The following is a 26,606-nucleotide window of genomic DNA, read 5'->3' on the forward strand; positions in this document are numbered from 1 at the left end:
GAACCTGGGTGCACGAATGGCACAACGTCATTTTTTCGGATGAATCCAGGTTCTGTTTACGGCATCATGATGGTCGCATTCGTGTTTGGCGACATCGCGGTGAACGCACATTGGGAGCGAATATTCGTCATCGCCATACTGGCGTATCACCCGGCGTGGTTGTATGGGGTGCCATTGGTCACACGTCTCGGTCACCTCTTGCTCGCACTGACGGCACTTTCAACAGTGGACGTTACATTTCAGATGTGTCATGAACCGTGGCTCTAACCTTCATTCGATCCCTGCGAAACCCTACATTTCAGCGGGATAATGCTCGACCGCATGTTGCAGGTCCTATACGGGCCTTCCTGGACACAGAAAATGTTCGACTGCTGCCCTGGCCAGAACATTCTACAGGTCTCTGACCAACTGATAATTTCTGGTTAATGGTGGCCGAGCAAGTGGCTCGTCACAGTACGCCAATGACTACTCTTGATGAACTGTGGTATCGTGTTGAAGCTGCATGGGCAACTGTACCTGTACATGCCATCCAAGCTCTGTTTGAGACAATGCCCAGGCGTATCAAGGCCGTTATTACGGCCAGAGGTGGTTTTTCCGGGTAGTGATTTCTCAGGATCTATGAACCCAAACTGCGTGAAAATGAAATCACATGCCAGTTCTAGTATAATATATTTGTCCAGTGAATACGCGTTTGTCATCTGCATTTCTTCTTGGTGTAGCAATTTCAATGACCAGTAGTGTAGGTTGTTAAAAAATTTCGAATATTTTGAGAGGTGGCGGTAACCATCAAAACAAGAAAAAAAGTTCACTAAACGTGGACACTGTGAGGACTTGTTCGTCATCGATACCGTGACACACGTGATTTCTGCTGCTTGCTCTTTGCTTTCCATATTTTGCGAGGATATAGTATGAAACAGGGCAAGGAAAAATGTCCAGTAAACATGGACTCTTAGAGCGTATATCTTAACTGCTATTACCACATATTCGTCTTCCCTACTGTGAAATACATCCCTTCCACTGAAAAAGTGCTAGTAGCTTTTAAGGTATACATTTTAGAGTCCATGTTTACTGACTTCTTTTCTTGGTTTGATTCCCCTAAAATATGAAAAGCCAAGAGCGTGCAATAGATGGGAACTGTTTCGCAATAGCGAAGACTTACGAGTGCTCATTGTTCTTAAGGTTAACATTTTAGAGCGGATGTTTGCTGAACTTTTTTCCCCGTATAAAGCACAGTGAGGTGAAAGCCAGAGTGATGGAAAGAAGTAAGCAAATCGTTTATTATTTCTAAAGTAACCGCCATAACTGATAATACATTTACCCCACTGTGAGACGAAATAGTTAGGATCTTAATGGAAATAAATTTGCGGTTGCCTACGAAACATTGATTGTGCCCAAGAGTGCACTTCTTCGTCCGAAGCAAATCAGTGGCCACGAATGCCTCTCTTTAGGACTCCCAAAATAAGGAAATCGCATGGGGAGAGATCGGGGACTGGCTGCGGCTTCCCAGGGAAAAATTGTGCAGTGTACTCCAAACAATCTGGGCAACTTGTGGGCGGGCCCAGTTCTCTCTTCGCGGTCCGGACGGGAGCGGTACGTAAGGGTTTGTAGTTACTTCCTTTATTCATCACCTAAATTTGGTTCTTGAAGCTTTGTGCATGGCCTTCTTCTGTATAGTTTTCTTCTGTCATTGTCTGCCAGTTCAGTTTGTTAAGCGTCTCTGTAAAGCCTTTCTATGTGTCAAACAAACCTGTGACTTTATATTGTTCTTTAAGTATCAAGTTTGCCACTATCGGTAGGAATTCTTTTTATTACTATGGCCGGTTTTGGCAGATCTACGCTGTCATCATCGGATCTGAAATTTACAAAAACAAACACCCCAAGGGAAGGTGTGGCTCAAACATGTACGATTTCATATAGCCGCAGTGTACACGGCTTGAACGTGTCTTGTAACATTATTAGATGTACATGCTTGTTGCAACACACATAGTGATGTTGCGCGAATTCGTAATCAAAAATGGCAGATAACATCGGCTCTCACAAATAAAATAATACACAATTAAAACATACGACACGTTGTGCTGATGTCCCAGCATACATTAATCAGTTGACACCACAGTGGCAACTTAAGATATTATTTTCACAGATAGATAAGTATACAGTTATTTACATAGCTGTGTCCGACAACTGATAAATTGTGGTACATCTGCCACTCTGAAATTATGTCTTCTCTCCAATACCTTTACAATTATTTTAAGACAATCTACCTAACATTTTAAATGGCAGATTCAAAATAACATTATGTTTTAAATATAAACAGTGTCATTTTTTTAAAAAAAGTAAAATTTATAGTGAAACATATATCGTCATCTATTACATGTAAACTTAAAATAAACTGTCTTAAAAAAATAAGTTTACAACTAACATACTTTAGATTACTCATCAACACAGAGCCACATCGAAGTCCTCAAGGTAACAACATGCAAGACAAATACAGTGTGAACATTAACAACAGCGACAAACTGCAGGGACGGAAATGGAGGAAAAAAGGTCCTATGAACATGTGTCCGGAAATGCATCGTTGCCACGGTAGATAGCGCCGACGAATGTAAGGTCCTCTGACCAAGTCCTGTGTTTTCCTTGTGTGTTTCAGGCTGTGCTATTGGCGAAGCGTACTGCAGGCAGCAGAATGGCCCGGTATTCATGTCGGGAAAAAGCCGAGGCGTGTTTGTGTACGGCCCAGCAGATGGAAACAATCGACACAGCACGGATATACCAAAACAAGTACCCTCACAAACAGCAACCACATTACACAACATTTCAAGCCCGTCTTGGCCGTTAGTGTGGTCGTGGGTCCTTTGACGAACGTGCAGGGCTGTCGGCCGTTTCCATCTGTTTGGATGTACACAAACACCATCTCGGCTAATTCCCGACATGAAAACCAGACGCAATCACACGACGTGCAACACACAAGGAACATAACAGCACATGGTCACAGGAACTTTCAATAGTCAGCGCCATCTGCCGTGACAACGATGCATTTCCGGACACATGTTCATAGGACCTTTTTTCTTCCATTTCCAGTAAGGAATCCGTCCCTACAGTTTGTCGGTTTTATTGATGTTCACTCTGTATAGGCCATAACAGTGGACCACACAAAATCACTCCCTCAAATACTATCAGGTTCACGTAACTGTATGCTTCACGCCATATTAAATGAACTACATTAAGTCATAGGTGCCAGTGATGCAGTGCTCGTGATCTAAGTACAGAACGTTCTTTATGTGTTTATGAGTTATGGGTCAGTGTAACCGCACAGCAGATTACGGAAAAATATTGTGGAGCTCACGATGTAGTTCCCGATCTTTTCATGAGGTCATATGCACCCACTTAGAAATATTTTTGACGTGCATTGTGGAATTCAAAGCTTACGTATGCTAAATTGCTCCTGGTTTATACATTCTAGTTGTTAGTTTAACGGGACACAAAGTACACCCGGAAATCAGATATGATATGCTAACAAAAAAAAGAAAAAAAAAAAGGTTCAAATGGCTCCGAGCACTATGGGACTTAACATCTGAGGTCATCAGTCCCCTAGAACTTAGGACTACTTAAACCTAACTAACCTAAGGACATCACACACACTCATGCCCGAGGCAGGATTCGAACCTGCGACCGTAGCAGTCGCGCGGTTCCGGACAGATGCACCTAGAACCGCTCGTCCACAGCGGCCGGCCCGCGTATAGGGTAAATGCTTTTATTCCATATGAAAAGAGATGAGTATTGTAAAGTTCCGGGTTACAATATGAGTCGGTGCTCCATGTTTATACTGGTGGGAGTACTTGAGATTTAAGAAAAACAACTAGTAGATATATCAAAGACTAAAGGGTGATACAGCAGTAATTAAAATATGCTACAACGATGCATACAGCCTGCTGTATGATCATTCGTGTTACCCTTTCCCGTTTACGTTCAATATCCCCCGTTAGTCCTGTTTGGCACAAGTCCTACACACTTGAGAAATACACTAGGATGGGTCACACTAGTCTGTTGTAAGGAATCTCCTTTGTAGAGTACTTGTATTTCCATAATATTCTGGCAATGAACAGAACTTTGCCATCTGCTTTACGTAAGAGTGAGCCTATGTGACTGTTCCATTTCATATCCTTACAAATTGCAGAAGCCACATATGTATATGGCGTGAACAGTTCCAGTCGTGACTCACTAATATTTTAGCTATAGGATACTACGTTTTTCATTTTGTGAAGTACATAAATTTACATTTCTGAAAATTTAAAACAAGTTGCCAGCCTCTGCGTCATCTTAAAATTTTATCATGATTCGAATGAATACTTGTGCTGCTTTTTCAGATAATACTTCCTTATAAAAGAGCGCTGGTTTGAAAATACCTGGCAGACTATAACTGTGTACCAGACCTTTACTCTAAATTGGGACCTTTCACTTTTGTGATAAAATACTCTACCGGTTGAGCTGTCTAGGTACGACTGGCGACCCACCCACACAACTTTACTTCCTCCGGTATCTCTCCCCTACCTTCTAATCTGCACAGACGCTCTTCTGTATATCTTGCGGGGCTACCACTCCTGTTCGAAAGGATATTGCAAAGTGAAAATTCCTTCTAGAAAAATCCCCTAGGCTGTGGCTAAGCCATTTCTCCACAATATACCTTCTTCCAGGAGTGCTGGTTCAGCAAATTACGCAAGTGAGCTTGTACGCCAGCCATCGATTTGATAAAACATTCATTCACCGCAGCCTGATCTGGAGAAGCATGGTACTAATTCTGATCCGACATGACCTCACAGTTGGCGATACAACAAATCGTAACGTACTTCCCCAGTCCATCTCCTCCCCCGTACTCTGTTTTCTATGTTTTACTTATCGGGAACATTACCAAACTTGTTTGAAGCATGCAGCGGCCATTGTTTGTCTTGATGAACAGAACATGTTGTTACGCCTTCCTACCCGCAGAGAACTCAGCACGATGGACGCTTAACTTTAGAACCTACCCGCAGAGAACTCAGCACGAATGGACGCTTAGCTTTAGAAAGATAGGTGAGTGCAGCCTCAGATTAGATACCACGAAAAAAATAAACACGCTACCGAGCCTCAATGTAAACAACCGCGAATATAATCAACTGCCTGCGTTTCAGCCGTACACGAGTAGCTGCACCTCTTTTTAAAGAGCGTGAGAAAACATGGTATAGTTCCCGCTCAGCTCTTAGTCGGGCGGTCGCAAGAGATGAACGCCACCGCCTACATAGTCAACATCTTCAGACTCTCCGAGGTCGCTGTCAATCCTATGTCGCGAGGACAGGCCCAGGCAGTTTCCAGCACCAATAAAAATCGAACTTTTGTCACTAGGCAATGTCTCTGCCTTCGACAGAAAAATTTGATTTCGTTTACAGCCTATATTCCACAGCAGGTGGAAACAGGTCCTACGCGGTGGCTTATCTGTCCTCCGCCATACCTTTATCCGACAAGTGTTAAGAACCATCTTTCTAGTCACAGGAGGGCCAATCAGCACCGACAGACCGTCGTGTCGTCCTTTGCCAACGGTTTCATTTGAATGCAGTGTGGAGGGGCACCACATCACACCCCCGGGCGTTGTCAGTTCAGCAGGCGTGGTGCAGTTACTATTCTGTCAAGTAGCTCCCAATTGGCATCTCGAGGCTGAGTGCACCCCCTTGCGGTCTCCCATCAAAGGAAAAGTCTTGTCAGTACCGGGAATCGAACCGTCCTCAGTTTAAATCCCGTACGACTTTTCTTGTTTGCCGTTTCGTAGTTTCCCTAAATTACTTCTTATAGTTTTATCTTGTTTCAGATATTTGAGCGGTAAATGTACTGTAAAGGACGAATCACGTAAAAGTAGCATCCCATTTTACGTCCTTCACGGTTCTAAATATAAGAACGAGGTATTCTGCGAATAGTTTTGTATTGAGAGAGACATCATTGTATCAAGAGGATTAATGCTATTGGTTCTGGTACCGACCGATGGAAGGAAGGAAGTAAGATTATTTGTATATGGATCGATGTACTTTACAAGGGCACGCAAAAGCTCTTTAAAAGGCGTATGCAACGTGTAGTGGTGTGTTCAAGAAATAACGGTTTTTTAAAGAATTTAATTTATACATCTACATCAGTGTTATCCCATTCAAAATAGTCGACGTTTGGTATTACACACTTAGCCGTCAGAGCTTTTTCCAATACTAGAAACGCTTCTGAAATCCGATCCTTCGAATAGCCCTTAGCTCTCTCTGTGATGCGTTTCAATTTCATATATACATCGTGGAGGCTTCGTGTAAAGTGCAGGCTACATATTCAAACGTCACAGGTTAGATCCCTGGTCACTCCCATGATTTTAATCTGTTGAGGCGTAGCGCTCTGCATCTCGCTTCGAGTGTTCGTTTATCTTTTAATTTACCTCGTTGTTGTCTTCATTTCGGAGTAATCTGCGAACCCTCGACTTGTTAAATATTTTTCCTATCTGTAGAATAACTTAATTTTTACTAAAACCCACGACTTGGCAACTCCGATCTTTTAAGGCTTTAATTGACCCTTTAAATTAAATAAGTATCTTGCTACAGAAGACCTTCTGGGTAACGAATAACAAGCGATTTTTTTCAATACTACATGTATTTATTATTGATATGAACTTCCGGTCACTGGTACTCCTTGACAGCGTGGCTGGTGCAGAAGACTCTATGCCGCCTTTGAGTGTCTTGCCCGCCAAGACGTCTTCACCTCTTGAAACGGCACGAGACCAGACAGAATGTTATCAAATAATAAAATACACAAAACAGGACTTGTCCCGTAATAAATCTTCTTACATAAGAACTAAATCTTTATATTCCGAACCATTATTCTGCACAGCAAAAATGCTCTCCATTCTACTACTAAAGCTTATTCATTTATATTCAAAATTAGTACAACATTTCACTTCCATTCAACGAAATCATTTATTTCCGACCTTTGGCTACAAAATACCTGGAAACTCCCGTACCTCACAGTGCCTACCTAAAGCCGTCGGCACACGGACCTTGCATCCGAACTTCGAGCGTTGAGCGTGCCGAGTTTCTGACGTCATAGTGTGGAATAGCACGATGGGGAGACTTTCCGAACGTGCAGAGCAATATCTAGCCTATAAGATATTCTGAAAGTGCGTTTGAGCGTTGACCAATGAGATGGCAGAACGCCTTCTACGTCACATGCACGCTGTCCACGGACGTGCACGCTATCTCCCTTGTGAGGCGCGATATTGGTTTTCAGTTGAAGCCCGTATGTATATATGCTGTTTCGGAGCACCAGCGAACTGAGGAGCTCTCGGAAACCTGCCGTCAATTGTATGATTCGTTGTAATAAAAGACGAGAAACGTCATATTCGTGGTAAAAGAATTATTGTAACTTGCATATTATGAGGGTATGGCATTTGAAGAAATCGACATGTTGAGGATCCATTAAAACCGCATTGTTCTTTGTACAGTTTGATATAATTAAATTTCAATTAATAATATAACTACGATTAAAGCTTGGTAACAACGGCCATACGATGTTGATGCCGGCACGATAGCTCAGCGTGTTCAGTCAGAGGATTAGCTGGTCTCTGTAATACAAAAAAACTGAGTGAATGGGCCAACGATGAACTTGAACGAGTGTCATGGAACTTCCATCCCGAATAAATGCAACGAATAATAACGAATAAAATGAGATAAAAAAAATAAACCTCAATGAATAGTGTCTCAGGATCGTGATGCAATGTATGATACGATGGTGGTTTGCGTCCTGCTACATCCAATTATTTTTTTTCTTAACTTTCGCGTTTTTAATACGGTCTGATACTTCCGTTAAGTATGTACTATAATATTCGATGTTACGTAAATATTAGTGCGCTCTTTTTGGGGAGTGAGTTTGTTCGATTGGCTTAAACTACAAGACACTTGGCACTACTTGCTGCAACGTATTTTGCCCTTTTTTCTTTTAAGTTATGTAATTCACATCTTGTAAAGATTCTACTACTGAGTAGGAATAGTAATCATGTAAGAATGGCCTTAGTGTTTTTGTAAGAATGATGAAATAATTTTTATCTTGTGTGGAGAACTGTTGTAAATTTGCATCATACTATTTGTAATGGAACTTTTATAAGCCGACGTCCTTATCGACTTGACACGGTACTTTCCTTTTTGCCGTGTAATATTTTTACGGATATTGAAGTTTTTATTTATGTATACTACAGACAGAACAACCTGACTAGCATGTATACAAGGGAGGAAAGCACGTTTTAACACAGCTAATACAGGAATTTTAGTCCCGTCCAGTTCGTAAACAGTGTGATTTACGATCCAGATACAGCCGACAACTGCAACTGGAGCGCGTTGCGATTGCTTATTTGACGATGGGGCCCACGCACTATAACGACAAGTCGCATCGTTTCTGAGCGTTCAGCGGCCCGTTGAACTAGGCACGTGTTCGTTTTAGTATGTAACATGTAATGTTTGAATAATCAAAATACGCATGGCGTGTTATACAAGCCGTATGTGTGAAATTAACATTCAGGTCAAATTGTGTAATATTTGAGCGAGCATTCTGTTACAGATAATCCGCTTTGTAATGCTGTCTGGTATTAGGTTTAGTTCCACACCATAAACTCGCTATTACGAGTGACTGTGACTGCGTGTTAGTGTTGAAACTAGAACTTAACATTAGCAACGGCTTGGCAGGGTTTTTATATCAAACAAGGGTCAATACATCGAAGTCTTCACCCGCGAACTACCTTTCTATTAATCATTCAGCTAACCTGATACTGAAGAACAGCTGTTGCACCCGTTGGATTCGTATAATGCTGCTGGTTCTACTACAGCGTTTCCGGTAGAACACCATTCGTTTTTAGCAAGGAAGGGATGTGGGCCATACTTCAGAAGAGGAAATTCAGCACAAGGTGAGTGGACATTTTCTGTAGAATGAGCATAATTAATCGCGCCATTAGACTGTCACCTATCACTTCGTTCACCTCTGCTACTGCTTGTTAGTGTCAAAAATGTTGAGTTCGCCGTGGTCTGGAGGCCACGATAAACTATGGGTCCCCCTATTACTGGCTGCGAAGTCAGTTCAGAGGTCGGAGAAAGGAAACGGCATACCAATACGACCGTGGCAAGTAAAGCGTTGTGCTGTTCAAGCCAGATTTCCGGCTGACGGTGGCTTACCCTTGTGCACATATAAAACAACGATCTTTTATCATCTGGAACAGAAAAAGTCACATGAGTACATGTCTGGTGACTATGGAGGTTCTGGCATTATTACAGTGTTGATTTTGACCAAAAATTCACGAACAAGCATTGTCGTGGGGCAAGAGCTATGGACTGCTTCGCCACAGGTGGAGTGCTTCAGGCAAACTGCTTTAAACGTGTAAGCAGTAGTCCTTATTGCTCGTTCGATATTGTGACAAGAACCGTGGAGAACTACGCCGTTAAAACCGAACAATACAGTAAGCACACCTTCACATCTGACTGCAGCTCCTGAGAATTTGTTCGAAACTTTGTGATTTTAGAATCAATTTTGTTCTCGCACGTTTCATACCCAAAAATTTGAAAACATTTCATGGTATGAGCCATTTGATGTACCAACATCATCAGTGACATTTCTGTTGTTATTCGGCGACCGTTCATAATCATTCCTTTCCCCGTTTACACTGTCATCGATTGCTGACGTGCTGTGGCGTCCAGAGTGCTACTATCTTTAACGTCTTCTTCGAAATGGTTATACCATTCGTGAACCCTCGCATTACTCACAGCACAATAACCAAAATGAATATTAACATTTGTAAAACTCTGCTGCACTTTATTTCATTTTTATAGTAATCTTTAGTGTGAATTCTGTGATCCATTTGATACAAAATATATAATCAGCGATAGCACTTAAACACGTGTATTCTTTTTGACAGCTGACAAAAGACTAAATATCCGATACGGATAACTCTGTACACATACGTTTCAGACGTGTTTACCAACACAAAAACGAGAACTCGGGTCCATCCGACTTATGCTCCCTGAATACACCTCATATAACACATGTCAATACTAGCTTTGAATCATTTCGCGTATCTGAGAAATGTGCTAAAACTTAGAGGTGAGTTGACGCCAGAATGGTCTTTGCTGCGTCCACCACTGCCAAGTTGGCCTGTCTTTCTAGGCACCGTCGCTACATGCAACAACAAGATAAGCCGAGGCTACTGAGATAAAACTTATTTCCTCTTGACGGTATTCTATACGACAGAGGTACAGCTACGATTTTCTAGAAACGACCTGTATCTTACCCTTAAGGGTGTCAGGAAAGGATCAGAAAACTATTTCAACTATGTATGTGTCTCAGTGTTTTCACATATGCTATACAGAGTGTAACAGTCATAAATGCAGAAGATTCTACTGGTGATTGAGGACGAAGTACTGAACAACATTACATCAGTATTTACGTCACTTGCAGACTAATAATTACAGCCATTACAAGTCGTGTATTTTTAGGTTGGTTAGTACCTCCAAATCCACATGACACAAGCAAACCATTAATGCTTATTTTCCCTGGGCAGCAGGTCAGATATGGAAGTGTGGGCTCATGGACACAAAACGGTTAGTCTATACTGACAGACGTACACCACTTAGTTATGCAGTTATGACAGTGCAGAAAACATCAGGTACTAGTTTTGTGGCGTGTTTGTGGGAAGACTGTTCAGTGCAGAGAAAAAAGAACCAACACAATGATCTTTGTAAAGTACCACACATAAAATTATCTATACTTATACCTATTGCACCCTATATATACGGTCGGAACTCGGTTTGAGAGCCCCACTTGGCAGACTTTGTGTCGAAATAATAGATCTTTTGGCAGGTTTATCAGATACTTTTTGCAAAAAGTTTCAGTACCAGAATTAACAAGCATAATATTATTGTGTTTGTCTTTTCAAGAGTTTTCGAATGTCGTTAAAGTGCTATGTCGTCTTATTTATTTAAAGTATTTATTTAAAAAAATTAGGAACATACTTGCTTGAATAGCTAATTTAATAGATAAGTTAACAATATTAAACCTGTAGCAAGATAACATGTCCATCTGTGTACTATCTTTCTCTGAAAGCTTCGTTTCTATATCTTGAATCGTTCATGAAATAAAAAGGATGTTACAAGTTGTAACATACTCTGTACATGTATTGCCCTTTGTAATTATGAAAGATGATTGAGCTGCTCCTACCTGTGAGTTTTATGCAACCCACAACACCTTCAAATACCACGCACAAGATTTTCATATTCTCTCTCTCACACTATTTAAAAACTATTAGTCCTACAGAACAAACAAACAGGACCTTTTTGCAGGAAATTTAATGTAGTTAAATTTTGTACAGGGACACGTTCTCGCCATAAGCCGTAGTATTCGAACTATTCAAGAGAAACTTGTCAAAGTGCTCTTCAACCGCGGTGTTCTTGCATAATTGGAAAAGTAAGTGCTCCACTAAAAACTTATTGCAGTACAAAATGTAACTACATTAAATTTCCCACAAAAACGTTCAGTTTATATTTCTGTAGGACTCGTAATTTGCACGTAGCGAGCGAGAGAATGTTACAATCTCATTTGTGGTTTCTGTAGGCATTGCCGGTTGCTTAAACCCATACATCTGAATAACCTTGTATACCTATACAGGATTTTGTGACTCGTTTATGTCACACGTTTCAGTGTTGTTTCGTAACAACTTTTGTTAATCTGCATGGTGACAACAGGGCACAGTATTTTTCGTAGATTTCAAAGATCCTTTAAGTTACGGACGTAATTCTACCCGCCTCCTAAAAAAAGAGAAGACAACGAATGCTGGGAACCGAATATAAATCCAAGCTAGGTCATGTTTCACAATAATAAGCGTCGCTAAAAGAGAAACCCGAGACCTGTTGCGCCAGCGTTATCGGAATCTTCCGCAGGTCTGGACCTCGATGTTGCAGCGAAACTCGCCAGCGAACCCCCCTCGGCTCCATCCGTCTCTCGCCCCCTTAATTGCGGTCTCGCCAGAGATGGGGAAAGAAAAGCGAGGAGCCGTTTTGTCCCCCGGCTATCTGGTTCCAGACATCTGCGGGTGCCTTCGTTAATTAGCACTGGTCCGGCGTGCCTGCTGATGTATGCGCCTGTGCTTATCTCCCCACGGTCGAGGCATATTTCACGCAGAACGCCGCTACCGTGTAAGGAGCACTCCTCTTCCACCCTCGGTTGTTCAAGCGGCTAGTAAGCTGCCGCTCGATTAATCTGTGTCCTCCGTGTTCGGTGGCCGTGATTGGTAGCGCTGTTCGCCGGCTCCGCGCCAGAGATTGCTGCGATACATCGCCAGAGATACTGCCTGTTGTCGGCCGAGATGGCAGCGATTACTTACCAGAGATGTTCGTTAATCGAAGATGGCTGCCGTCGCCACAGCGATGTCGCCTGCGATCGCGAATCAAAGATATCGACTGACAAAGAAACATCTGTGACTCACAACGGAAATACGTATTGGAAACCACTGAGTCTAAAGACGTGATGAACAGTTTAATCTTTCCTATTTATGAAATAATTTCTGCTCTTTCAGTCAGTATTTGCTAAATTTGTTTTCACTAGGTGTTTCGGTAGCATGCTACGATCTTCAAGTGCATTGCACTTACTTGTTACATTATATTAATCTGAGGTCTGAAGTTCATTTGCTGCATGTGTGCTTGAGGTAAGCCAATGAAATATAATAATTTTGGTAGACATTTGTCTGGCTCACCCTTTCACATTCACATATATCATTCCAGAGCCTCTTAACAGTGCAGGTTTACCACTGCGTCAGGTAATCACTGATATCGCATTACTATACAAAGATAAACCCGCGTTCCGCGACATTAGCGTGTGGCATTTTGTGGGATGTTGCTGATGCTTCCGTGCCTCGTGTTGGTTGAGTATTTGCTGCCCACTGTTGTTGGTATATGATGCTTTACAAGACTTGAAGTTCTTCCTGATGAGGAATTTTCTCATGCCCACCAAGACATATCTCAGACTTGCTGTCCGACAAGTTCAGCAGGAAGATGCATCAGTCATGTATTTTGGGCAGTATGATCGGTGTCTTTGATAAGTTGAATACTTCTCAGTATCGGACCAAGTTCCTCCAACTTATTTCCTTATGCTTTAGTAGACAATGTGTTAGGTTTCAAGACGACAACGCACTAGTACGACGAGCCCATTTTGTGAACTCGTTCCCCCTGGAGGAAGTGAATGGCATGACCTGCGTTGTCTGCTGGCGTAAAGTCGACTGAGGATGCTCTGGACCAGTTGAAACTAGCAGTGGGTAACCTCAGAAGGGACGTCGCATAGAAAGCGTGCGACAGGTTTGAGGAGCTGCGATTCTCTACCACCGTGTGGACGGCTTGCCAACGGTGACACAGTCATCTTACAATGTGCATGGTGGAACAATACGGTACCGAATTTAACCAGAAGCAGGTTCAGATTTCACAGACGAGCGCCATTAAACAAACTAAAATTTTGTGGTTATTGTTTTGTTTTTATTATATATTTAAGTTTTTTTAATAAATGAAAAGCACCAGTTTGCTGTTATTCTACAATATTGTAGAATAAAACAAATAGAACAAAAGCAAACTGGTGCTTTTCTTTTATTATAATGTTGTTCTACCAAGAACCAACGGAAGATTCTGTTAATATGATAAGTTTTTTTTTATTTTCATAAGGCTTATTCTTTGACTCCCTGCTCTCCTTGAATCATTCGCAGATTATGAAGGTGATGCCAAATAGGCAGTTTATATTTTAAGAGCATAGGATTTAGCAGCAGGAGTCAGTTTCAATATAATACTCTTTGGTGTATGGCGGCCTCATAAGTGATAAAACGACAAACGTTTCAACTGCTGTTGCAGGCAGTCTTCATCGATATGACTACTTGTGGCTTGTCGTTGCAGCTTTGTATTTATTTTCTGAAATCAGCTGAGACCGGCATGCGTTGCAATCACTCTTTTTCTTTCTGTGTACTGTACATAAACAAAGCAGACACATTTATAAGTGCAAAATAAATGAATGATAATGATAATTTTTGTACGTTATGTTTATTTGAAATTGTTTTTCAAGTCATTTGAGATATCAGTATTTCTGATCTTACCGTCTTCTGTAAAAACATATTCATTTTTGGCTGTCCCACTTGCGAGAGTGAAAGATGTAACTGATCATGTGAAAAGCTTTTTGTCCCTGGCTTCAGGCTGCAAGAAATTAAATTTTGTTGTTTAATTAATTACCATGCTGAGAGGTATATCCTTGAACTCGATGTGCTGGAGCCGATGGATTAATTTCGTTATTTTTATATGAAACAAAGGAAGTTCATTAGAGCCCTGCTTACTTCCGTTTAGATGCATGTAAGATCGCCATGTTCGTACCTTTAACCATTTCCGTAGTGCCATACTGGGTTAAAAGGTCACCAGCTGAAGGCTGTACTACGAGTGCTGGTTCTGAATCTACGTTAGTATCTAACTTCCGCACAGATCGTACAAGTTGCCAAATCTTCGTTTCCATCCTTCAATGCAGCTGTATCAGTATTCATGGTAGCGTGTTGCAGTGACAAATTTGCTACATCAGTTGTCACGTATTTTGCTTCGGAATTCATGTTTTGCGAAAATTTCGCTTGACAGTTTAGCGGACAATATTCAGATTTAGTTGACACGTTACTCTTAATACACAATTCATTATGGAAAAGGGGTAATTTTATTTTTAGTACACATTTCATTACGTAACGTGTGTACTTCAAGTAATAATTTAGGGATAACTGATCTGATAATTCATTATGTTTATTGGACATTTCATTACGAAAAGTGGACGTAGTATTAAGAGTAGCATTCTGAGGCACAGTGCAATCTAGCATTCCACATGTTTGTACACGCATTTCACCCGTATCTATAGCGAATGATGAGGAAACTGGTAATTCTGCGAGTAACTGATTATCTTTTCGAGAAAGAGGATTGTCGCTGGCGTCTGTCTGATTCTCCACATTTGACACCATGCGAATTTAGCGAGGACGTTAAATGTATATGCGGTAATGATCTTTGGCCCGAAAACAGATGTGGCTGATGCATCAAACAACACAGACGCTTCATTCTTTCGAAGTATGTGAAGGCAACTAATTATAGGAAAGAAATACCATCAGGTCGTTTTCAGTCGTTTATACGTGTCATCCCCTCCCAGCGTCACCCTAACTCCTTGCTGTAGTTGGTATTTCTTCCATTTCTTATTCCACAGTATGTTAATTCAACAAATTTGGATGAATTTGCACCAGAAGTTCCTGAGTTATGCTTTTACGACACGCCTTTTCACTCTAAATCCTCACCCGTAGAGGTACTAGTGGTGCCTAATTGCCACAGTACATTTTTGCAGACAGCAAGTGATACGTGTGAAACGTTTAGTAGAAATTTCATCGAGCGTTACAGAGATATGCTGATACGTTAATGTCTTTGCACTCTCCCTCCTCACGCCTCCTGCAACACGATGGGTGAAACACCATCATGCCCGTTACCTAAAGTCCAGCGACCCGAGAACTATAGTACTGGTATCGGTCGTTGGAGAAAGATTTTACACATCACATCTTCTCACCCTACTTCTATTGGTGGTTAGCCTGTATTACCTGCACAATATTTTTATACAAATAATTGTACAAATAATGAGTCATGTATATACAAAAGTGACTGAAACTGCTCCAGATGTTTCTGAGTTAAACTTCTGTGATTTCTCTCCCTCTTTTCCACCTCTTTCCTATGGGTAGGAGCTGATGCTTGCACTCCGTCTTCAGGCCACAAGTGGCCCATCGGGTCCATCCGACCGCCGTGCCATCCTCAGATGAGGATGCGGATAGGAGGGGCGTGTGGTCAGCACACCACACTCCCAGTCGTTATGATGGTTTTCTTTGACCGGAGCCGCTACTATTCGGTCGAGCAGCTCCTCAGTTGGCGTCACGAGGCTTAGTGCATCCCGAAAAATGGCAACAGCGCATGGCGGCCTGGATGGTCACCCATCCAAGTGCTGGCCACGCCCGACAGCGATTAACTTCGGAGATCTGACGGGGACCGGTGTATCCACTGCGGTAAGGCCGTTGCCTAGCTGATACTTACCCCCACAGAAACCTTCCCCAATGTGAGCACAACAGCTCACCGAAGTGTTATTGTAATCGGATGATGGTGTAGGTACGCATAGAAGATGAACAAACTCAATGTTCATTATTATATCTTTGATAGGCTTGACGACCATTTTTTTGGCTGAGAGACCGCACCAACTAGAACTATATCCGATGCTTATTTCTGCGAATGTTTGACATTAATTAATTTTAATTATTCAGTAGTTACCAAAAACTACAAGTAGTCATCCTGATGAAGGCTATCTGCAATAGTGGCTGAAAAGACTGGCTAGTTATAACACAACATGACGCAGTAAAACAGCCAGATTAATTTTACTGACTCTTATACACTACTGGCCATTAAAATTGCTACAGCACGAAGATGACGAGCTACAGTCGCGAAATTTGACCGACAGGAAGAAGATGCTATGATATGCAAATGATTAGCTTTTCAGAGCATTCACACAAGGTTGGCGCGGGTGGCGACACCAACAACGTGTTGATATGAGGAAAGTTTCCAACAGATTTCTCATACACAAACAGTAGTTGACCGGCGTTGCCTGGTGAAACGTTGTTGTGATGTCTCTTGTAAGGAGGAGAAATGCGTACCATCACGTTTCCGACTTTGTAGCCTATCGCGATTGCAGTTTATCGTATCGCGACATTGCTGTTCGCGTTGGTCGAGATCCAATTACTGTTAGCAGAATATGGAATCGGTGGGTTCAGGGGGGTAATACAGAACGCCGTGCTGGAGCCCAACGGCCTCATATCACTAGCAATTGAGATGACAGGCATCTTATCCGCATGGCTGTAACGGATCGTGCAGCCACGTCTCAATCCCTGAGTCAACTGATGGGGATGTTTGCAAGACAACAACCATCTACACGAACAGTTCGACGACGTTTCCAGCAGCATGGACTATCAGCTCGGGGACCATGGCTGCGGTTACCCTTGACGCTGCATCACAGACAGGAGCGCCTACGATGGTGTACTCAACGACTAACATGGGTGCACGAATGGCAAAACGTCATTTTTTCGGATGAATCCAGGTTCTGTTTACAGCATCACGATGGTCGCATCCGTGTTTGGCAACATTGCGGTGAACGCACATCGGAAGCGTGTATTCGTCATCGCCATACTGGCGTATCACCCGGCGTGATGGTATGGGGTGCCATTGGTTACACGTCTCGGTCACCTCTTGTTCGCATTGACGGCACTTTGAACAGTGGACGTTGCATTTCAGATGTGTTACGACCCGTGGCTCTACCCATCATTCGAGCCCTGCGAAACCCTACATTTCAGCACGAAAATGCGCGACCGCATGTTGCAGGTCCTGTGCGGGCCTTTCTGGATACAGAAAATGTTCGAGTGCTGCCTTGGCCAGCACATTCTCCAGATCTGTCACCAACTGAAAATGTCTGGTCAATGGTGGCCGAGCAACTGGCTCGTCACAATACGCCAGTCACTACTCTTGATGAACTGTGATATCGTGTAGAAGCTGCATGGGTAGCTGTACCTGTACACGCCATCCAAGCTCTGTTTGACTCAATGCCCAGGCGTATCAAGGCCGTTATTACGGCCAGAGGTAGTTGTTCCGGGTAGTGATTGCTCAGTATCTATGCACCCAAATTGCGTGAAAATGTAATCACATGTCAGTTCTAGTATAATATATTTGTCTAATGAATACCCGTTTATCATCTGCATTTCTTCTTGGTGTAGCAATGTTAATGGCCAGTGGTGTATTTTTGTTTCCATTACCACTCCTAGGGAAGCACTGTGAGAGTGGTGCCAGTAGGTGGTTTAGGAAGTCGGCATGACACTGAAAGCTGGTCACTTTTTGCCTAAAGTGCCTCTATGATTATAAGGGCTGTTTCGTGTGTAGGGTGATGAGCCCCAGGACGGCAAGGAGAGGGACTTTCGGAGTCTTGAGCCCGCCTGCCGCTCGAGCCGTTGATCCACGTCCGCCTGTGCAGACGCCCGGCAGCGCCCCAGACGGCGCTATCGCCGTGTCAACACGTGTCCGGCCGCTATCTGCTGCTACCGGCGTGTCCCGCGCCCCGCCGCTCAAAGCGCGCCCTGTTCGCGCCCTCTACATGTCACGCCTCCCTGCTATCTCGCCTCTTCCTGCGACTCTCCCGGAAACACGTGTGCTGCGCCTTCGCACGTCTTCACTACTACACCGTCTACTGTCTTTGTGATTTCGGTAACTGTGTAGAACCTAAACGAAAATGACCTGACCACAGTTCCGCTCTACCAAAACTATGATTCATAGTTTTGATGCACTACATAAATGATGTAGTAAATTTGGTAGTATTACACGTGGTATTGGTAGCATTGGTGATGGGGTAAGAATCATAAATGAGTGTGTGTGAGAGAGAAATTGGGAGCCGACGCCGGCCGTGCTGGCCGAGCGGTTCTAGGCGCTTCAGTCCGGAACCGTGGGACTGCTACAGTCGCAGATTCGGATCCTGCCTCGGGCATGGGTGTGTGTGATGTCCTTAGGTTAGTTAGGTTTAAGTAGTTCTAAGTTCTAGGGGACTGATGACCTCAGAAGTTAAGTCCCATAGTGCTCAGAGCCATTTGAACCATTTTTGGGAGCCGACGATTTCTCTCTTTTTCATTTACACATAATTAGAACAGCACGTCACTCAATTTAGTCCAACATGTGTTTTATATCCTAACAGAATATAATTGCATTTTATAAGTAATAATAAAAATTAGTTGATAGCGTAACTTCTACGTTTTTATCTAACTAAACGAATGACTTTTGGTGCAAGCACGGTTTACATAAACTATCATAAAAATATATTCAATTTTGCTGTTATTTTGCACTCAGTAGAACATTTCATTACAAAAAAAAATGGTCCAAATGGCCCTGAGCACTATGGGACTTAACATCTGATGTCATCAGTCCCCTAGAACTTGGAACTACTTAAACCTAACTAACCTAAGGACACCACCCACATCCATGCCCGAGGCAGGATTCGAACATGCGACCGCAGCAGTCCCACGGTTCCGGACTGAAGCGCCTAGAACCCCTCGCATTTCATTAAGATCAGAGGAGTTTCCTGTTATTATGGATAAATTCGAAAGTCTTTTATAAATGAAAGAAACATGTTTTATGTAAGTTCTACGAAGTATTCAAGCGATGTTTGATATATTTTTGTCTGCAATTTTTTATTTTATCTTTTTGTTGAGGAAATCGCGTTTTCTAGCGGTGTATGATAAATCTGTAGTGTTTTCTCTATTTTTTACAACGACGTTTCTCTGTTTCACGTTAGAAATAAACAATTTTCGAATAAAGTCTGAATTAAACGTTGACAAGTTCAATTTCGCTGTAAATACTCTTTTTTTTAACTGTGTAGAACAAAAATGTTCCGTAGATAATGCGTCTGTTTAGGTGTCCTCACACAGCTTCTAGACATTTTACCACTTCCAGTTCTTAGAAAAATCTTGTAAGACACTGATCTCATACAGAAAGAAAGTGGTCGTTTTGAGGTAACGCCGTAAGGTATGCGACACAATTTATTTACATGTAACACAGGCATGACCTTAACTGACCAAAGCAAATAGCAACAGTACTGTAGTCTGCAGTTACTTATGATAGTCTACAACAGCCTACGGTAGTTTTACAACTCTAAACCTGACCCTGCTTTTTCCAGACAACAATCCAGTCATAGTGATAAGATGCTACCCTCACATTTGGGAAGATGACATTTCAATACCCCTACAGACCATCCAGGCTTTGGTTTTTCGTGGTACCCCTAACTAATTTGTTGTCCTTTTTTTTCCCCTACGGGGTCGGCGTTGTTATATACACTCCTGGAAATTGAAATAAGAACACCGTGAATTCATTGTCCCAGGAAGGGGAAACTTTATTGACACATTCCTGGGGTCAGATACATCACATGATCACACTGACAGAACCACAGGCACATAGACACAGGCAACAGAGCATGCACAATGTCGGCACTAATACAGTGTATATCCACCTTTCGCAGCAATGCAGGCTGCTATTCTCCCATGGAGACGATCGTAGAGATGCTGGATGTAGTCCTGTGGAACGGCTTGCCATGCCATTTCCACCTGGCGCCTCAGTTGGACCAGCGTTCGTGCTGGACGTGCAGACCGCGTGAGACGACGCTTCATCCAGTCCCAAACATGCTCAATGGGGGACAGATCCGGAGATCTTGCTGGCCAGGGTAGTTGACTTACACCTTCTAGAGCACGTTGGGTGGCACGGGATACATGCGGACGTGCATTGTCCTGTTGGAACAGCAAGTTCCCTTGCCGGTCTAGGAATGGTAGAACGATGGGTTCGATGACGGTTTGGATGTACCGTGCACTATTCAGTGTCCCCTCGACGATCACCAGTGGTGTACGGCCATGTAGGAGATCGCTCCCCACACCATGATGCCGGGTGTTGGCCCTGTGTGCCTCGGTCGTATGCAGTCCTGATTGTGGCGCTCACCTGCACGGCGCCAAACACGCATACGACCATCATTGGCACCAAGGCAGAAGCGACTCTCATCGCTGAAGACGACACGTCTCCATTCGTCCCTCCATTCACGCCTGTCGCGACACCACTGGAGGCGGGCTGCACGATGTTGGGGCGTGAGCGGAAGACGGCCTAACGGTGTGCGGGACCGTAGCCCAGCTTCATGGAGACGGTTGCGAATGGTCCTCGCCGATACCCCAGGAGCAACAGTGTCCCTAATTTGCTGGGAAGTGGCGGTGCGGTCCCCTACGGCACTGCGTAGGATCCTACGGTCTTGGCGTGCATCCGTGCGTCGTTGCGATCCGGTCCCAGGTCGACGGGCACGTGCATCTTCCGCCGACCACTGGCGACAACATCGATGTACTGTGGAGACCTCACGCCCCACGTGTTGAGCAATTCGGCGGTACGTCCACCCGGCCTCCCGCATGCCCACTATACGCCCTCGCTCAAAGTCCGTCAACTGCACACACGGTTCACGTCCACGCTGTCGCGGCATGCTACCAGTGTTAAAGACTGCGATGGAGCTCCGTATGCCACGGCAAACTGGTTGACACTGACGGCGGCGGTGCACAAATGCTGCGCAGCTAGCGCCATTCGACGGCCAACACCGCGGTTCCTGGTGTGTCCGCTGTGCCGTGCGTGTGATCATTGCTTGTACAGCCCTCTCGCAGTGTCCGGAGCAAGTATGGTGGGTCTGACACACCGGTGTCAATGTGTTCTTTTTTCCATTTCCAGGAGTGTAGTTTTCGGCAATATTGGTGGTAGTTGGGTTAAGACCGGGTACGGGGTTTACAGTGCCTCCCAGCCTGAATGTGTCGTTTAGGTGGAGTGGGTGGATTCGATCCCAGGCCATCGCGCCTCAGCGTTTCCCGGGAGCGGGCGCTTCAAAACGTTCGGCTCTCCGGGCGGGCGTGGTTTCCCTAAATCGCTTAAGGCAAATCGACCGATAGTTCCCGAAAAGGACAGGGTCGATTTCGTTCCCTCTCCTTCTCTGAAGCTATTCTTCTCTAACGGCCTCGGCATCAACAATATTTTGTCATCATTTGACCGCAGGAAGGTGCAGTTTGATTAGGAACTGTATCATTAGGTTGAAGAAGGTGACTCATGGAAAATGTCCTTTACAGGGGAAATACAAAAAGATTCCTTCGGCTTCTTGGGTGTCGATGGAGATGAAATGATGATGATAAAGACAGCACAACACCCTGTCCCTGAGCGGAGAAAATCTCCGACCCAGCCGTGAATCGAACCCGGTCCGTTAGGTATGACATTCCTTCGTGCTGACGACTCAGCTACCAGCGGAGGACCTCAATGATGGAGAGGCTTCGTCCCGCCGTAGCCCTCAGTCGCTCACAACACGTCACAGCAGTCCACCCACCCCACCGCTGCCCCACACCGAACCCCGGGTTATTGTGCGGTTCGGCCACCAGTGGAAACCTCCCCCCCCCCCCCCCCCCCCCTATCAACGTCTCATACCAGCCGAGTGTAACCCCAACTGTTTGCGTCCGTGGAGACAAGTGTTTGCGCAGCAACCGTCGACATATTGTAACTGAGGCGAAATAAGGGGAACCAGCCCGCATTCGCTGAGGCAGATGGAACACCGCCTTAAAAACCATCTACAGACTGGCCGGCACGCCTGACCTCCACACTAATTCGCCGGGCGGGTTCGTGCCGGGGACCGGCACGCCTTCCCGCTCGGGAATCAGCGCGTCACACCGCGCGACTAGCCAGGCGGGCTTGTTTTGATGTACTCTGCCCCCTGTATTAATTTGAACGAATATTTTCGAAATATGGGGGTCCGGAGAGCGCGAGTTCTACTCGCACTTGTCCAGCTATTTAAATTATAATATTAGGTGTAGTAAAGGAGTTTTGCTATTTGGGAAGCAAAATAACTGATGATGGTCGAAGTAGAGAGGATATAAAATGTAGATTGGCAATGGCAAGGAAAACGTATCTGAAGAAGAGAAATTTGTTAACATTGAGTGTAGATTTAAGTGTCAGAAAGTCGTTTCTGAAAGTATTGGTATGGAGTGTAGCCATGTATGGAAGTGAAACGTGGACGAGAAATAGTTTAGACAAGAACAGAATAGAAGCTTTTGAAATTTGGTGCTACAGAAGAATGCTGAAGATTAGATGGGTAGATCACATAACTAATGCCGGCCTCGGTGGCCGTGCGGTTCTAGGCGCTGCAGTCTGGAACCGCAGGACTGCTACGGTCGCAGGTTCGAATCCTGCCTCGGGCATGGTTGTGTGTGATGTCCTTAGGTTATTCAGGTTTAAGAAGTTCTAAGTTCTAGGGGACTGATGACCTAAGATGGTCCCATAGTGCTCAGAGCCATTATTGAACATAACTAATGAGGAGGTATTGAATAGAATTGGAGAGAAGAGAAATTTGTGGCACAACTTGACTAGAAGAAGGGATAGGTTGGTAGGGCATATTCTGAGGCATCAAGGGATCACCAATTCGCACGTCCACGTACCGGCCGAGCACGGTCTCTCTGACTCTCTTTCGGCGGAACGCTGGAGAATGGAGCTCCTGCAGGAGGGCAGCGTGGAGGGTAAAAATCGTAGAGGGAGACCAAGACATGAATACACTAAACAGATTCAGAAGGATGTAGGTTGCAGTAGGTACTGACTGGGTGATAAAGAAGCTTGCACAGGATAGAGTAGCATGGAGAGCTGCATCAAACCAGTCTCTGGACTGAAGATCACAACAACAACATCAGGTGTTATCCGTGAATACTCACGGCAGACTGAACGCAGCCGACCGCGCCTGGTTTTCATCCTTGGTTCACCTGAAGGAGCAGGGGGGTTTTTCAGTCCGTCCGGTCGCCGACCTTCCGTGGGACTGTTGGGGCGTAACTGAAGGACTGCGCGAGGGTGTGAGCCCAAGGCGCTCCATTCTCCATCGTTCCGCCGAAAGAGAGTCAGAGAGACCGTGCTCGGCCGGTACGTGGACGTGCGAATTGAGCCATTGGCACGTGCGCGCCGTGATGGCCGCCGTGACGAACGGCGAGCCGACACGATTGCGGCGGAGTGGCGGTCACGGTGTTTACGTGGCGGCGGCAGCTGGACGGCGGGCCGCGTCTCCCGCCGCAGCTCCTGCCGCGGCTGCGGCTGCCTCCCGCGACGGCTGAGGTGTCCGCAGCTGGCGGTCTGTCCCCCCGCTCCGCGCTACAGGGCGCCCCGCCAGTACGCTACCCAGCCAGCCCCGCGCCGCAGCTGCGACCCGGCGACGCTGACAAATTGTGCCGCCGGCGACGCGACACAGCCGGGCGGAAATCTCGCTCACCTCAGCCCCACCTCCTGCCGCTATGTGAATAGCGGTGTGCTGCTCGGAGCGCCTTCTCGGCTCACACTTACTCCCTCCCTCTTACTCCCTCGTTCCATTAATGGGATTGATGCAATCCATCCGTCACGATCTGTTCGCCGAGCTCTGTGAAGGAATCTGACTTCATTATAAACAGGACCGTGGTGAAGCATCAGAATTTGCCGTTGTGTCTCTCCCCTCTGTCGATGTCCTTCCCCTATAACAACAACACCGACTCAAAGGAAGGCCTCAGCGCTTGCTCGTGACGTCACGTGAGCTAAGCACGGCGAACGCCAGGTCTGTTGCAGGCATATTCATAATGGTGATGTCTCCTTCTGTGACACAGGAAAATGTGAAACTGTTGGTGGTAGTTGACCAACACACATTGCTCTGAGAGATTTCTGCAATCAATTAATTGTGCAATTCATTACATTTCTTAACAAATAGTGTACTCCTGAACTTAAATTTCCACCTGTTTTAAGGATTGACATACAAAAACAACTTCATGGTCCAGCAGCAACAGAATTCGTGCTTCTTTACCTTATTTATAAATCTGAGGAAGTTACGTTTGTACTGCGTTGTTTTTACAAGAAACTGAACATATTCGTGCACTTCTTTAGGTATCTTGGTTGACTATGGGGTGAGGAGCACTGAATGATAATGAAATATCTTGCGATTGTACACGTTGGGGGAGGGGCTGGGGGACAGAGGAAGAGGCAAAAGAGAGATACTTGTTTTATTAAATAAATTTTTTTTATCTTATAAAGTTTCTCCTTTCGGTTGCAAGAGGGGAATATTTATCTTTTCTAATGAGCATGTTTAAAAAAGTTTAAGGTCAGCAGTATTTTCCATGTATGAAGCTATTTTGTTTCCTGTTTAGAATTTCTTTCGTCGAAATCGACTGTAATCTAATGACTGGCAACAGTTGGACATTTACACATGTAAATTAGTTCACATTTCCAGTGACGATGTCAAACGAAAATAAATAAATAAATAAAAGAAACGAGTTCATTGTAAGGGGGTTGGGGTAAGTTTCGATAACAAAATGGATCAAGTAAATATAGTTACTTGAATGTAAAATTTCCGAAGCTTGCAATGGGGCAAAGCATCTTCTCATATTGATCTACGTTTGCTTGGACAGGATTCAGTAATACAGAACTATGATCTTCATTCGTAGCTTTACGATAGTAAGAAAATCTTTTCCCCAAATAAAACTGCAGAATCCAAAACAATACCAAACATTTTGTCCAAAAATAAGAGATTTATAGTGATAAGCACGCCCAGGCGTTTCTGCCTGCAACAGACCTGGCGTTCGCCGTGCCTAGCTGACGTGACGTCACGAACAAGCGCCGAGGCTTTCCTTTGAGTCGGTGTTGATAACAACCGCTGAAAATCTCTCTTCCTGTCGAACACTAGACCCTTACTCGGGTTTCCGTTATAAATCACTTCACGCGGATGCTCGCTCTCCTCGTACCGCTGATTCTCCCCTTTCCTTGTCTACTACGCTAATAAATGTTGCGCACAAACAGGCGAAGAAATCTACTACTGCGCTACAGTGAGATGACGAAATTCATGGGATAGCGATATGTAAATATACAGATGGCGGTGTTATCGCATGCGCAAGGTATAAAAGGGCAATGCATTGGCGGAGATGTCATTTTTACGCAAGTGATTCTTGTGAAAAGTCTTCCGACGTGATTGTGTCCGCAAGGCGGGAATCAAGCAGCGCGGGATTAGCCGAGCGATCTAAGGCGCTGCAGTCATGGGCTGTGCGGCTGGTCCCGGCGGAGGTTCGAGTCCTCCCTCGGGCATGGGTGTGTGTGTTTGTCTGTAGGATAATTTAGGTTAAGTAGTGTGGAAGCTTAGGGACTGATGACCTTAGCAGCTAAGTCGCATATGATTTCACACCCATTTGAACATTTTTGAACGGGAATGAAAAGACTCTGAACGCGGAATGGTAGCTGGAGCTATACGCATGGGACATTCCGTTTCTGAAATTGGTAGGGAATCCAATATTTCGCTATCAACAGTCTCAAGGTAGTGCTGACAATTACAAATTGCAGGCATTATCTCTCAGCATGGACGACGCAGTGGGCAACGACCTTTATTTAACGATCGAGAGCAGCGGCGTTTGCGTAGAGTTGTCAGTGCTGACAGACAAGCAATACTGCGTGAAATAACTGCAAAAGTCAATGTGGGAGATATGACGAATGTATCCGTTAGGACAGTGCGGCGATATTTGGCATTAATGGGCTATGGGAACAGGAGACTGCTGCGAGTGCCATTGGTAACAGCACGACATCGCCTCCAGCACCTCCTCTGGGCTCATCACGGCCGGCCGCTGTGGCCGAGCGGTTGTAGGCGCTTCAGTCCGGAACCGCGCGGCTGGTACGATCGCAGGTTCGAATTCTGCCTCGGGCATGGATGTGCGTGATGTCCTTAGGTTAGTTAGGTTTAAGTAGTTCTACGTATAGAGGACTGATGACGTCAGATGTTAAGTCCCATACTGCTTAGAGCCATTTGAACTATTTGGACTCATCACCATATCGGTCGGACCCTAGACTAGTGGAAAATCGCGGCGTGGCCAGACGAGTCCGGTCTCAGTTGGTAAGAACTGATGATAGGGTTCGAGTGTCACGCACACGCCA

The 26,606-nt window shown here is 44.6% G+C and overlaps 1 protein-coding gene and 1 pseudogene across 1 annotated transcript in view; one reads left to right on the top strand and one right to left on the bottom strand.

Annotated features, from left to right (window-relative positions):
* The window catches only part of LOC124786947 (tyrosine-protein kinase Dnt-like), a 567,480-nt gene that overhangs the window by 252,780 nt on the left and 288,094 nt on the right, over nt 1-26,606 (top strand). The window lies entirely within an intron of this gene.
* Nucleotides 16,020-16,137, bottom strand: LOC124728049 (annotated as a pseudogene).

The sequence above is a fragment of the Schistocerca piceifrons genome, chromosome 1 (assembly GCF_021461385.2).
Source record: "Schistocerca piceifrons isolate TAMUIC-IGC-003096 chromosome 1, iqSchPice1.1, whole genome shotgun sequence".
NCBI lineage: Eukaryota > Metazoa > Arthropoda > Insecta > Orthoptera > Acrididae > Schistocerca > Schistocerca piceifrons.